This window comes from Odocoileus virginianus, chromosome 7 (assembly GCF_023699985.2).
Source record: "Odocoileus virginianus isolate 20LAN1187 ecotype Illinois chromosome 7, Ovbor_1.2, whole genome shotgun sequence".
Lineage (NCBI taxonomy): Eukaryota > Metazoa > Chordata > Mammalia > Artiodactyla > Cervidae > Odocoileus > Odocoileus virginianus.
In genome coordinates, this window is record NC_069680.1 from 32,075,369 (window position 1) to 32,090,686 (window position 15,318).

At 48.2% G+C, this 15,318-nt stretch overlaps 1 long non-coding RNA gene across 1 annotated transcript; it reads right to left on the minus strand.

The window, feature by feature from the left end:
* Positions 1-5,149: 5,149 nt before the first annotated feature.
* LOC139035913 (uncharacterized) lies at positions 5,150-14,719 on the minus strand. The gene is made up of 2 exons (XR_011488564.1): positions 14,490-14,719; positions 5,150-5,588 (listed from the first exon to the last, which is right to left on the minus strand). It is a non-coding gene; the product is annotated as an uncharacterized lncRNA (long non-coding RNA).
* Positions 14,720-15,318: the final 599 nt, after the last annotated feature.

Consider the following 15,318-nt stretch of genomic DNA (forward strand, 5'->3'; position numbering starts at 1 on the left):
CTGATGTCAGGACTGTATGGTATTTCGTTGCACGAATATTCAAGTATGTTTAACCATTACAATGCTGATAGTCATTCAGACTGTCTCTACTGGGGCCATTTTGAATAATGCTGCAATGGTCATTATCATACCTTTATTTTAGTACACAAATACACACATTTCTTCTGGGTACAGACATAGGAATCATCAGGTCATAAGGTATGAATATCTTCAACTTCAGTAAATGAGTCATTGGGTCAGTTTTCATACCCCTGGCAGTACATTTAATTCATATTTTTACCTAATTCTGTTATCATCTTTTAAAAAACATTTTAGCCATTGTAGTAGCATCATATTTTAATTTGCATTTCTCAATTTAATTTGCAATTCCTTGATGATTAATAAAGGAAAGCACCTTCTCATATATTTATTGCCATTTGAGTAGTGTTTTCATAGTTTTATATACTTTGAAGCTGTGTTGATGAACACTTACAGATTTACAGTTAGTATTTGCATCATAAATCCCTTTATTTTTCTTGCTTTCAATATTTCTGTACTTCTATATTAAATATAGCATCTTTTATAAAAAAGCATATACTTAAATTTTATTGCTTTTATCCAGTCTGATGATCCCAGCCTTAAATTGAGTTAGTCACTTTGCATTAGTGAAATTACCATCTTCTCTCATCTATATCTGCCATTTCCATTTGTTTTCAGTGAGACCCATCTCTTTTATGTCTCTTCTTTTGCTTTTTGTCTTTTTCAAGGATAATCAAATATGTTTAATGATTTGATTTTTCTCCCCATTAAATAGGTAGTTTTACAGTCTTTCATTGCTCTGTTAGTGGTTGCCAGGGAAATCAGAACATACACCATTTACCTATTACAACCTAATACAAGTTTGCTTTTCTCACTGTCTCCATAACAACTGAACCTTGGAACCCTTCACCTCCATTTATGTTCCTCCTGCTTGAGTTATAGGTAGTTGACCTTTAAATTCTTTAAAATAATAGTGAAAATTTAACTTATTGCCTTGGAAATCACACCAGGCAATATTAATTTTGTTTTTCAATAAATGTTCAATCTATGTTTATACATGTATTTACGCTTTCCATCTCCCTGCCAAGGGTTCCATTCCCTGGTTTCCATTATATTTTTGCATGTCCATTGGGGGTCTTTTTCTTCCTGCTTGAAGAGCAGTTTTCATGAAGCTTTTTTTTTTTCATGAAGCTCTGCTGGTAATAAATTTTCTCTTTTTTTCACAAAATATCTTTATTTTGCATTCAGGGTTAAAGGGGCTTCCCAAGTGGCTCAGTGGTAAAGAATCTGCCTGCCAAAGAAGGTGATGCAGGAAACTTGGGTTCAATCCCTGTGTCAGATCTACTGGAGTAGCAAATGGCAATCCACTCCGGTATTCTTGCCTGGAACATTACAGGGACAGAGAAGTCTAATGGGTTACAGTCCATAGGGTCGCAGAGAGTCAGACATGACTGAGCAACTATACACACACACACACACACAGACACACACACACAGAGGATTGTAGGATCCTTACTGGGTGCAGAATTCTGGGCTGGTGGGATCTGCTCCCCTCATGTTGATGATGCTAACCCCTTTCTCTTTGGCCTGCTTCCCCATTTCTGCTGAGAAGTCATCTGTCAGTCTGACAGCTGCTCCAGCAAAGGTAGTGTTTCTTATGTTCCTTTAAGATTTCCCTTGTTTTCAGCATTTCTATCATAAAGAGCCTGGATTATTTTTGTTTGTTATTATTTTACTTCTTTCTTCTCCAGATTTCATGAGTCATTTTGAGTCTACCCCATTGCATTTCACAGAAATTTCATATTTGTAAATTCAAACTTTGTAAAATTAGGTATTCTTCAAATGTGGCTTCTTTAAAACAAAACAGTCTGTGCCCTGCTTAGAATGCCATTTACTAGGATTTTAGACACTTTCACTTGTTCTACATTGTTTCTCTGACATTTCTATATTTCCTAGGCTTGTCATCTACCTGTGCGTCAGTTAGGAATTCTGTTACCGTCCATTCCACATGTCCTACTTTCTGCTACATCTAATTCTGTTAAACCTACCCTTAATTGTTCACATTCTACCTTTCAGCTCTAGAATTTTCATTTGACAGGTGAATCTATTCATCTATTTGTTCACGATTAATTTACTTTCTGAGTTTGTATTGGCATGGAGTTGATTTACAGCGTTGTGTTAATTTCATGCGTATAGCCCTGTGACTCAGGCACACACATGCATGTATCCACACTTCTTGGATTCTTTTCCCACACAGGTTACTATAGACCATTGAGCAGAGTTCCCTGCACTACATAATAGGTCCTTATATCATGTGGTATCACTTGTATGCGGAATCTAAAAAAGAGCAGAAAGGACCTTATCTAAAAGATAGAAATAGAACTACAGATGTGGAAAAATAAGCTCTGGCTATCAGAAAGTGAGAGGGAGAGGGATAAACTGGGAGGTTGGGGTTGACATATACACACTACTATATATTAACTTTTTTTGAAGATATTATTCACTGGCATTTAAAAAATCTTATTTGCGTATAATTAGTTTACAATGCTATGTTACTTTCAGGTGTACATCAAAGTGAATCTGTTATACAGACACAAATCTCACTCTTCTTAGATTCCTTTCTCATATACGCCCTTAAAGAGTATTGAGCAGTTTTCTGCGCTGTATTGTAGGTTCTTGTTAGTCACGTGTTTTATGCACAGCAGTGTGTGGTCAATTCCAATCTCCCAGGTTACCCGCTTCTTACTCCCTGGTAACCACGAGTTTGTTTTCTAGAGCGGTAACTCTCTTTTGGTGTTGTGGATAAGCTCATTTGTACTCTTTTTTTTAATATTTATTTTTGTTAATTTTCTATTTTCGTGGTGCTGGGTCTTCACGGCTCCACGCAGGCTCTGCCTGGTTGCAGAGTGGGGGCTTCTCCCCGCAGTGGCCTCCCTCTCTTGCTGGGGGCGCAGGCTCAGGCACGCAGGCTTCGGGAGCGGCAGCACCCAGGCCCAGCAGCGCCTGCACTCACACAGACCCCCGAGCACGCAGGCTTCGGGACTTGTGCCAAGCGGACTCCGTACTAGGGGCCCACGGGCTCAGGTGCCCCATAGCATGGGGAACCTCCTCGGACTAGAGATGGAACCATGCCCCTGCACGGGCAGGCGAATTCTTATCCACTGCACTGCCAGGGAAGTCCCGTCACTGGTATTTTAAACTTCTTATCTGCTAAGGCCAACATTTATTTGCATTACCTCTGAGTCTCCTTCTATTGTCTTTTTTTCACTCCATTTTTATCATATGACTCTATCTCCTCACAAGCCTCACAGTCTTTGATCTAATGCCAGACACTGTACATACAGACTTGTGTACACACATCCCGGGTGTTATCTAAGCCAGGGAGTGTTCTTCTTGCCTCTACTAGACAAACACAGTGTGGACTGATCGCCTTCATCCAACCCAGGGATTGGCAGCACCGCCCACCCTACGGGCAACCCTGCCCTGGCGGGCTGTCTGGTCATATGCGACATGTGTCCACAGCAGCTTTACATTTTAAACAGTTCTCACGAAGTCTAAACAAGACCCAGTGTGAAGACTGCAAGAAACGCAACAAGCGGTTCGACCGGAACGCAGCCCCAGTCACGGTGTCCGCGGCTGTGTCTCTGCCTCCGCGGCGGACACGCGTTGTGGTGGCAGAGACCTCGGGGCCCGCGGAGCTGGAAACACCGCGGGGCGTCTGCACAAAGCGAAGCTCGCCGGCCAGAGGAGACTGAGGCCAGGCTGGGGTGCCGTCTACCTTCCAGGGCGCGTGACTGAGAGCGGCGGCCCCCGTGTCCCGCGGCGGGCCCCGCGCTCCGCGCCGTGGCCCCTGGGCTCTGCGGACGCCCTCCCTGCTCCTCAGAGCTCGTGAGCCCGTGAGCCGCGGCCTCGGCCCCGGGTCCGCGTCCGTCTGCAGCCCGAGGCTCGCCCGGGCTTTGCCTACCGCCTCGCGGAAGAGCCCAAGCCCGGCCTTCCGTGCGTGGGGACCGGCCAGGGGCCCCGCGGGGCGCGCCGCGCTCCTCGGAGCCGTCGCTCAGGTTCTCAGGGCGCCGACTGCACTCTGACGCCGGGAGCTGTTACTTGCGTTTTCCTCGTTCTCAGTGGAAGTCTCGACACGACAACTGCTTGATTCCACCCCGAAATGGAAATCCCCCCAAAATGTTACTCTTAACTTTCACATTTAAAACTGTTAGTCACCTGGAATTACTTTCCGTGTTTAGAAGTAAATAGGAGAGAAGCTCATTTTCCTCCCTGTGGGAATAGCCAATAGACCACCCCATTTATTGACCTGGGTTTTGTGGCGTTACCTTTGCCATAACTCGACTGTCCCCGCACACACATTTGTATTTAAACTTACTCTCTCCTATTGGTCTATCTTTGGTTCAATGACAAACTATCTTAAATCTCACTGAAAATAATTATTAATATAAGGGAAGTTCTCTCACTTTCTTCTTTTTCTTCAGCATGGCCTTGAATGGGCTCTTCACATTTCCATATAAATTTTAGGATTTTCCCATTAGTTTATTTTTAAAAACTAACCAAAAAAAAAAAAAATCCCAAACAAACAAATGAAACCTGTTGTTGTTTGGATTGCCACTGCATTACCTCTGCAGATAAATAAGGGGAGACTGACAACTTTGCAATATTAAATTTTCCAATCCATGCACTCCACACATCCCTCCATTTAATTAGGTCTTTCTTAATTTCCTCAGCACAGTTTTCCCAGCACTTCTAATCGTTCTCAGTGGTAGTGTTGATCTAAATTAGCTTGCCCACCATTTCCAAAAGAACTCAGCCGTGTGTTATCTTAATTACACAGAATGCACTGCCATCGGCATTGTTATGCATTTTACTTATTCATTCAACTCTATAATCTGTGTTGATTTATGAATACCTACTTTATTGCTTCTAATTGCTGTATACTAATCCTACAATATCCTTCACACAGAAGGTGATCTTACAAAATAATAAAATTTAAAAGTCAGTATTAAAAGAGATAAGGGTAAAAAATTCCCAGAGAAAGCCAGACAGATAGTCAATATGTATATGAAGACATTCAACCTTGCTAATAGCCAAAGAAATGCAAATAATGGCAGAAACCAACACAGTATTGTAAAGCAATTATCCTTCAATTAAAAATAAATAAATTTTTAAAAGAAATGCAAATAAAAACACTAGCTACCACTGCTATTTCTATCAGATCAGCAAAGATTGAAGAAAAAGACCTATGACACCCAAATTTAGTGAGGATTTGGGGAGAGAGCCACTCCCATTGTCTACTGCTGGGAGTTAAAAGTCAGTTAGTCAACATTTAACAGCATGAAAAGTGTGCATGTTCTTTGATATGGCAGGCTTTCTCCTTAACGTTCATCAGACAAAAACACCACCACAAGTTCACGCACAAGCATGTAACACGATACCTTCATGATACCAGGCATACGAGGAAAACAATGGTTCAAACAACTGACACATCCCTGAACAGAAGACTGAAGACATGAGTTCTTGGTCATCTCCACAAGTGCTGTATCCTGCAGGCTTTAAAACATCATCTGAAAATATGACACAAAAAGATGCCTTAGTTATGCAGTGATGTTAAAACAAACCCAGACTCCCGAGTGTGTTACTGAGACACCTTCCTTTGTAACAGTGTGGTTTTCATAACTAACAGGCAGAGGGGGCTTCTGCAGTCAGATTGTCTGTGTCAGACCCAGGTTTGGGGCAACTCTGGGCAAATCCCATGGCTTCCTGTATCTTGTGAACTAATCCACATAAAACACTCAGACCAAGCCAGTCAGGCAGAATATGGTGTTACCCATTGCCATGTAACATGCACAATAATAATAATGCACAATAACAATAATAATTCATGTAGAGGAAGACAGATGAAATAACAGGCACAGTATTTTTCACAGTGACTAGCTCTGATTTTCATTTCTGAGTTAACCATACTTGTCATATTTGAATTTTGAAATAAGCATGTGTTACTTTGTAATCATCTATAATTGAGAAACATGATAAAGATAAGATGGACTTTTTAAAGAGAAAGGGCTAGGGACCACTTTTTAGGTACAGGATACTTACCCTGCTAAGCCTTGGTGACAACCTGGAGGGCGAGGCATCTCCCCCAGGAGGTAGTCTCATGGAAAAATGAGAGAAAAATATGTAGCCTCGGGCACACGGGGCCTGACTCCTATCAGAATCCTGAGCTCCAGGCAAAAACTAATTTATTGAAACCTAAAGAAAAAAAATGCCACTTGACCGTTACTCTCTGCTTTCAAGTATTAACTTTTAAAAGTTATTGTGCACTATTTTTCCATTAGGAAATGGAATAAATAACAATGAACTTACAGCAAAATTAGTAAATGTCATTTTAGACCTCTGGTTAACTTTTAGCAACAATTTAAGGCTTTCAGCTACACTTGCAGAACATTTAATGGTTTTTAAAAAAAAATAGCTCACACGATAAATACAAACGCCTATGGATAATTTAAAGGAGGAATAACGAATCACGTGGGGGTGCTTGAGAATGTTTCTTCGGGATTCTTGGGATGCAGGCTTAATAGTTAGGTGTTGCTGGCATCTAGCACTCAAGCCAAGTTAACAATCACCTTGGGCAGCTGGCCGCTCTGATTTGAACACTTCTCAAGACGACTCACCATGGGCTGACCTCGTACAGGACAGAAAAGGCCGAAGACGATGCTCGGGAAGAACAGCAGCATCACCGTGCCTGTTGGGTTTCTGGCAGAAATGAGGTGGCTGCCGCCCCAGCGTCCAGCCGCAGAGAGCTGAGAGAAGGGGGTTTAGAGGCGTGGACGGACCGAGGGGATGTCGAGGGGTGGACACGCACTCAGGGGCAGCATCTCAGCCCTGAGGGGTGAGGGGCCAAGGCGGGGAGAAACGGGTGGGGAGGAGGGGGAAGGGGGCAAATGCCCCACCTCCCCTTCTTGCCTCCCCGTCCTCCCTCCGGAGTCTCCTCCGGTTCAGCCCCCTGGACTGAAATTCCAGAACCCAGAGCTGCCATCCCTGGAACTGACCCTGGTCCAGAGCCGGGTGAGAAGGGCAGAGAGGGACCCGGGTGCCCCAGGCGGCACTCTGCCCATGTGCATGTGACACAGTGCCTGAGAGCCAGCAGGGATCCTTCTTCTCTGCCGAGTCTCAGCTGCGGCAGAGACCCTCCAGTGCCCCAGGAGGCGTCAAACAGTAGCTCGCATTCACGGAGCAGTCACCAAGCGCCAGGCAAACGCGCCGACTCATCCAGCTGGCCCTCAGGGCCAGCCTGCCCAACAAGCAGAGCCACCGAGATGGAAACGAGATTGGGAGACTGCGTGGTCGTGCTGGCCCCATCGAGCCCACTTCCACTCCCACCGCCCTCCACTATTCTCCCAGCGGCAGGGTGAGCTTTAAACTGCAATCGGACAGTTTCAGCTGTCTAGCTGAAAGCTTTCAAGAGCTTCTTGAGAGCCTCAGAGTTAAAGCTAAACTAAAACTTGTGACATCACCAGGCCTGCATGCTGGGTGCACACGCACCCCTCGGGCTTGTCCGCCCCTCGCGCTCAAGTCCTGCCCTGCCGCCGCCCCCGGGGCAGGCCAGGCTTGTCCCCATCCTGGCCGTCCCCTGCTCCCCTCTGCCCCTGCCGTTGCCTCCAGCTCCTTCCTTCCGCAGCTCCGCGGCCACCCTGCCAGCTCCCCAGTCAGCCCAGCTCCACGGCAGAGCGGCTGCCCAGCTCCCCCTCCACTGCCCTTGTCTGCCCGCTTCTTGGCCTCCTCCTCTGTGATGCATCTACTCCGCGGAGCCAGAGACCAGTGCCGCTGAGTTCGCAGCTGGGTACGCCCCAGGGCAGTGCTGGAAGGACGCACGGAGGGGCTGCACTTGACCGTGGTCTCTCGGTCGGTATTGCATGCTGGCGCCTGGCACCAGAACCACCCTCCACCCCAGCCCACCCTTCCCCCAACACTGGGGCTTGCGGTGACCCCGGCTGGAAACACACAGACACACAGGAATAGAGAGACCTTATTCTTCACCGTCAGCGTAAAGGAAAGCAAGTCTTTCCTGTGGATCGGAACCACGTCTCAGCAGTGCTGGGCCCAGGGCTGGAAGATCAGGTACGTTCCCGAGTTCTGCTCTCTGGGGGGTTCTCCTTGCCCCTCAAGTTGTTCTGGGTGGGGTGATGGTGAACTTGCAGCCCACTGTTGGCTCAGGGTGTCCCCGTGAGGCCACACGGAACCCCACCACCAGGGAACTGTGCACGTGTTAGTCATTCAGTTGTGTCCGACTCTTTGCGACCCCGTGGACTGCAGCCTGCCAGGCTCCTCCGTCCATGGGCTTCTCCAGGCAAGAATACTGGAGTGGGTTGCCATTCCCTTCTCCAGAGGAACTTCCCAACCCAGGGATCGAACCCAGGTCTCCTGCATCTCAGGCAGATTTTTTACTGTTTGGGCAACCAAGGAAGTAGCTCCCCAGGAACCATGAGTGTTCACTAAAGAAGAAAGGGAAAGTGAAGGCGCTCAGCCGTGTCCGACTCCTTGCGACCCCGTGGACTACAGCCCGCCAGGCTCCTCCGTCCATGGCGTTCTCCAGGCAAGAATACTGGAGTGGGTTGCCATTTCCTTCTGCGAAGAAGAGACTGGGGTCAAACTCGGCTCCTCCCCTCCCTGCCCTGCTCCTGCGCCCTCGACTGTGACCCGTCCAGGAGGCACCTCCGTCTCGAGGTGCACAGATGCCAGACCTGCCTGCCCTTAACACTGGCTTCATCCGCAGCATCTGCTCCTCAGGTGTAGCTCTGGCCCCGCGGCCCCCTGCTGTCCCGTGGTCCGGCACTCCGCCTCTTCCAGGCCTCATGGCTCCCCAGCCGTTTTTCCAGATGCCGTACAGAGCTTGCTGCAGATGCCTGGCCATGCTCCAGAACCCGAAAGATCTAGATTCTTCTCCTGAGGCTTTCCATAAACGCCACCGTGTGTTTCCCCACTGCAGATATTGCAGGTTCAACACTGGGTCTACCTGCTCACACAGCTCAGGATGCCAGGCAGCCTGCAGCAGAAACTGGATGTGCTGTGAGCCCTGCCCTGCTCTGGGCCAGGTCCAGACTCAGCACCCTGGAGCAGCATTCCCCAGGGGGCAACGTGGAACCTATCGGGTTCCCTGCTCCTTTCCTTGTGGAAGATGATACAGGCACAATGTGTTCTTTGCTTGGAAGCAACTTTCTCAGGCTGCTTCAGACCACTGAGCCCCTAAAGACACCCCCTCCCCGCAAGAGCAGAGGCCTGACTCTTCACATTTCTTATCTCACACCCTCTGCTAAGGCCTCCAGGGAACTTGCTGCTTCTCGTTCAACTGGTCTGATTTTACACATCATGGGTATAGCTTGGGCTCCAAAATCACTGTGGACACTGACTTCAGCCACAAAATTGAAAGACGCTTGCTCCTTGCAAGAAAATCTGTGACCTGTGACAAACCTAGACTGCATATTATAAAGCAGAGACATCCCTTTGCCAACAAAGGTCTGTCTAGTTAAAGTTGTGGATTTTCCAGTAGTCATGTATGGATATGACAATTGGACCATAAAAAAGGCTGAGTGGTGAAGAATTGATGCTTTCGAACTGTGGTGCTGAAGAAACCTCTTGAGATTCGCTTGGACAGCAAGGAGAGTAAACCAGTCCATCCTAAAGGAAATCAACCCTGAATATTCTTTGGAAGGACTGGTGCTGCAGCTGGAGCTCTAGTACTTTGGCCACCTGGTGAAGAGTGGACTCATCAGAAAAGACCCTGATGCTGGGAAAGATGGAAGGCAGGAGAAGGGGGCAACAGAGGATGAGATGGTTGGATGGCAGCACCAACTTGATGGACGTGAGTTTGAGCAAGCTCCAGGAGATGGTGATGGACGGGGAAGCCTGGTGTGCTGCGGTCCAGGGGGCCGCAGAGAGCTGTACACAACTAGGCAACTAGACAGCAGCAGCAAGGGGTATAACAGACCCAGGTGGTCCTGGACGTTGGGTGTTCAGGTTGCCCTGGACTCTGGAGTGTCACTACAAGACCCTAAATATGCACTCTTGTCTGCCCCTCGTGAGCACAAACCACTCATGAGCTCCTTCCTGAAGGGCATGGAAAAGAAGGCTTTCACCCAATCAATGGTCATGGACTGCAGCTGGAGGCTGCACTAACCTGCTCTCACAAACACCACACTTCCAGCCCAGAGCTGCATCGGGTGCCAGGTGGCTGAATCTGTGGCCACATTCCACCGTCTTCTGTGGTGACATCGGTAAGTTTTATGCAGTCCAGTTTGATAAATTAAAGAGATATACAGTGATGACTACTACCCCTATATTTTTAAGTCTTGAAAGGTGGCTCTGCTCTCTGCCACCACCCCCCGCCAAAGATGTAGTTGCGCTTTGTTTTAGCTTTTATGTATTTATTCTCTTGGGGGAAAGGTTTCTACTTGGTCTTCTCAACAATGATAGGCCAATGGAACAAGTCAACAGTGGAACAACTGTGAGAATCCTCCAGCTGCATAATATGCCATTCTAACTATGCATTCTGGAACAGGCAGACACCAGACAACAATCTACAGACACAGAAGGGTCAGCCATCCCTGGGACGGGACTCCTCGTATCACCTGCCCAGCACACCTCCCCTGTCCCGGGGACCACAGTGGGGCGGTGGGCATTCGGGTGTAAACGTCAGTCCGGCCCAGTAGCCTCTCTGTTGTTCGCTCCCTCCCTCAGGGCATGTGGCCTAAGTGAGGTGACACACACTAGTAGAAAACAGTTACTGAGGTTCCCACGGATCAGCAGAGGGGCCGTGGACCAGGATCGCTTGAGGGGTCTGCCCTGATCTCAGCCTGGGCTTCCAGCAGCCACCAACACACAGCCCAGGGAGCACGCACTCTGGCAGAGGACTCTAGAGGGGGGCGAAGGAGTGAAGACTTTCGCTTCGCAGTGGCACAGATGTCAAGACTGGACTTGCTATGCAGGGGCCGGAGCAGCCGAGTCTGGGCAGCTGCCCAAGTTTTGGCCAGAACGTTGGGTCAAAGCTGCTTCCAAACCCCTCGGCCATTACCGTTTAATGTGCCCATCATTCAAGTTTAGGAGACCTTGTTTTCTCAGATTATGGCTGGAACCAGCAGCTTTGAGGGCCAAGACACTGTGAAAAAGAACAAAATCAGGGACATAGGAGTCAGTTCTGCTGCTGCCGTGCTGCCCCTGGCTGTACACCCAGTAAATAAGAGGCCTTAGATTCATGCACACATGCAACCCAGTGGGCCCGCTGAAGCTTGAATAAACAGCCTAGGCCTTCAAAGTGGCCAGACTGAGATGCAAACATTCCAGGCCTCTGTGACATGGCTGAAGGGAATCTACAGAGCTCGGTCTCCAGTGAGATAATCAGAATGATGAGCACTTACTGAGTGTTAATCGTGGTGCATGCATTTCTCACTTAACAGATGAAGGAGCTGAGGCTCAGAGAGGGTAAGGGAGCTTCCTGGCCATGCCCAGCAAGATGGCAGAGCGTGAATGCAAACGCAGGGGGCACGAATCCGAGCAGGAAACCGCCCCTCCCCGGCACTGACTCATCTCCAGCCCCATTCTGTGGCCTTTCCTCCTGGTGCTCATCACTGCAAAATTAGGAAACCCAGACTCAGCGTGCAGCCCCGCCTCTGCCTCTTTGTGACACTCTGGTTGGCAAAGCTGAGCCTGCCCAGGGCTCCTGGCATTTCCCCACCTCGCCTGGGCTACAGGGAGGAGGAACTTGTGTCCGACTCTGTCTTCTGGTGAGAAAGAGATCAACAGTGTCAAAGACTTCAGTCACATGGTAGGAGGTGCATTTTCATTTCTTACAACACGACACCCTATGTTTTCTTTTTCTGAAAACAGGACACTTTCTTATGAGAAAAGTCTAGATCTTTAAGACCTATAGTCTGACCTTCAAATATTGGCTCTACTGCATGCTGTCTGCGGGGTTTTGACTGGTACAGAGCAAACATTCAAAGAGACATTTCCATTCTTCCGTCTCGAAAAGAGGGGAGACACCCTTTTTCAAAGGTAGGATAGTTAAATCCACCTCAAATTGTGGTCAGATTTTCTGACTTTTATTGGAATTACAAATGAATGCTCAATACTAGTAAGAAAATATTGAGTTAGCTAGACAGATATTTCTATCAACAATGAAACACACAAGTCAGACGGGGGATGTTTTCCCTGAACACATAAGGTAAACAATACAAAGTTCTAACTGTCATTTCTGGACTTCAAGTCTGTCTCAGCTTGGTAGACAACCATTTAAGAACCCCAAAATTAGACAGTAGTTTGTTTAATTAACATTTGCTTGAAATGGATATATACATTAACTTGGGTATATATAAGTTTGCTCCCCGTGAGCATAATAATAGCTATTATCAAACGAATGGATTCATGCGCCTTTACATACTAGCTATTCTTCTGTTTGTTTTCTTTCTATAGAATTTGATTATACCAAGTCCCTGCAGAGGGTTAAATGCAAGGATGGTGCATAAAGGCTCTGGCATAAAAAGGGTTTCCATCAGCTCTGGCTTGCATCGCTACTTCCAGTTGCTCACCTGCCCTGTATCTTTGACTTGAGGTTCAACCGGGTGACCCCCAGCCAGCCCTCGGGGGTGGAGGACATAGTGAATGATTGCTATTTGAAGCCATAGCAAGGAAAGCGTGTACTAGAGGCTTGCCCCCAAGCTCAATCTGGGCTTGGCAAGAAGGTGAAAGGACCGGCATCCTCAGAAGCGCTAGGTCTGGTGATGCTGGGCTTCCTTCTCTGTTGATGACCTGTCCACCTCTTGGGACACCTGGAGCCCCCCACCCCCACCCTGGGGTGGCCCTAACTCATGTCAAACCACACATCAGTTTGGAACAGTACTTTCTTCTTCAAGACCCTGCTTCTCTCAACCAGCATTTTCTTCTGTATAAAGGAAGGGGGGTGGTGGGAACATAAATTATTTAGATGTCAATTCCACTTTTTCATTTAAAAGTATCATCTCCATTGTTCTGAAAGTGCAAGAAATTGAAGGTCTGGGACTTTGCCATAGAAATGCAGGAAGGGGTCAGTTAGGGGAAATGCCCTGACTGCACCGTGATCGCATTACTGTAAGAGAGAAGGGCGTCCCGCCTCTGGACCCCTCCCTTGGTTTCCATGAAGGATCTCAGAGGTTGAGTTGCAGAACTCGGACCCGAGACCAGAAGGCGGGTACTCCCCACAGACTGAGCTCTTCTGCCTTCAGGGTTTTTCATGTGAATGGTTCTCAGTGTTTATGGACTCAGTGAGTTTGCCCAGAAATGACTGACCCGCAGGGTTTGGCTTGGCTGTGCTTCACTTGGTCTTTTCCCCTGGGCCAGCAACCTGCAGCGGAGAAGCTACAGCCCTTGCGGTGGAACTTGGCCCCTGACCCCCTCCCCCGCTCCAGCCACTTCCGTCAGGCTTTGCGCTTCCTCCCCGGGCTCCTTTTCACTTCTGATGGAATCCTGTCTCCTGACGCACGCGGTTCTGCAAGGCAGGCCCCTCCTCTGTCTCCCTTCCCACCACGCCTTCCCCGGTCCCTCCTCCAGCACCTGGAGAACGCTCCATTGCATCCTCCAAGGCCCCCTCGGGGGCATCCGCGCCTCACCCCAGACAGAGGGGCCGGCAGGATCGCGCCGTGGTGAAGCGATGGGTGCGGGGCCCCCAGAGGCAGGCACCCACACTGAGGCGGCCGGGGTGCAGGGCCGCTCACACCAAGGGCTGTCGCCCACCCCTAGTATGGGCGTGTTTGCCATTTCTCAGGAGATCTCGGCACCCGTGGAATCAGCCGCTGCCACAGACAAGCCTGGGGTGGCAGGAACAGTAGACTCTGGTTTGAGCAGGATGGTGGTAAATCTGAAACTTAACTTTGGGGAATTAATGATCACTTGTCTGTGTAGGATGGTGAGGGCGTCTGTGATTTCAAGATTGGGTTGTGAGGATTTCACCAGCCAGAGGGCACTCCAGACTCTTGACCATGGTCAGACCGTGTGGATGTAGGAGGAACGGGGGGAGCCCCTGGGGGCCACAGTCTGAAGTGGGGGTGAAGAGTAATAAAGAACTGCCCAATTTTCCCTCCCAAGTGGGTACCAAGATATACAGAAGCCAAGTAAAAAGACCCAAATTGTCAAGATACTACAAGTGTTTCTTTTCCATTTGTTATCTTTACACCATTCTTTCCACTTTTTCCCAAACGAATCATTGCCTATTTGTCCCAGAATTTTTGCTTATCTAAGGAAGACATCGACCCCTTTGCAATTTATCATATTTCTATGAATGTTTCTTATTATTTTTCTCTGACTTCACATAAAGAAATTATTTCTTTATTTAAATGTAAGGAATGTGATCTTTTCCTGAAGAAGAAAAGTGTTAGAAGAACTAAAACAGCCGGGAGACGTTTGACAGGCAAACGTTCAGAAAGGCTGCAGAAGCTCACCTTTGTCACAGCTGTGGTCCTGGTGGGAACTCTTCCTCCGAGCCTCTCATGTGGGTCTCACCCAGGGGACTGTCTCCTGCTGGGGGGGCGGGGGTCACCTCCCCAAAATGCATTCAATAAGCATCAGCTAAAGAAAGAGTCCAGAAAGCTGCTAAAAGGAGATCATTAAATGATCATATTTTCAAATTTGAAATAAAACCACAGGTGGACCCCAAACCACCAAGCTGGGAACAAAGTGCTTGTTTGGTGAGATCACAGCACACACGACACGCACACTCACAGGTGTGAACAAAGTGGAGGTCACATGACACTGGAGTCTGAGAACGTTTGTTTATCTGCTCACCGTTCCGTACGACCACTCCCTGCCTGCTGGACAGCCAAGTGTGTGTGGAATAAACCCCCCGCCCCGAGCTCCAGCCGTCCTCCTACCTGCTCGCTGTTCTCGAGTGTCCCGGACAGCCCGCCCGCCCCTCTGCAGGCGTCCGAGTCTCCCAGGCTTTTCTGTAGTTCCTCTTTGGTTAGTCATCCACATTTCTTGATAAATATATTCCTAAACATGCGCTATTGCTCTCAGTCGCTCAGTTGTGCCTGACTCTTTGCGACCCCAGGGACTATAGCTCACCAGGCTCTTCTGTCCATAGAATTTTCCAGGCAAGAATACTAGAATGGGTAGCTATTCCCTTCTCCAGGGGATCTTCCCCACTGAGGTAGCAAACCAGGGCCTCCTGTAATCTGAATTACAGGCAGATGCTTTCCTGTCTGAGTCAGCAGGGCAGCCCCATAACCATTTGCTGTTACTACTATAAATAAAATTCAGTACATTTGAAAT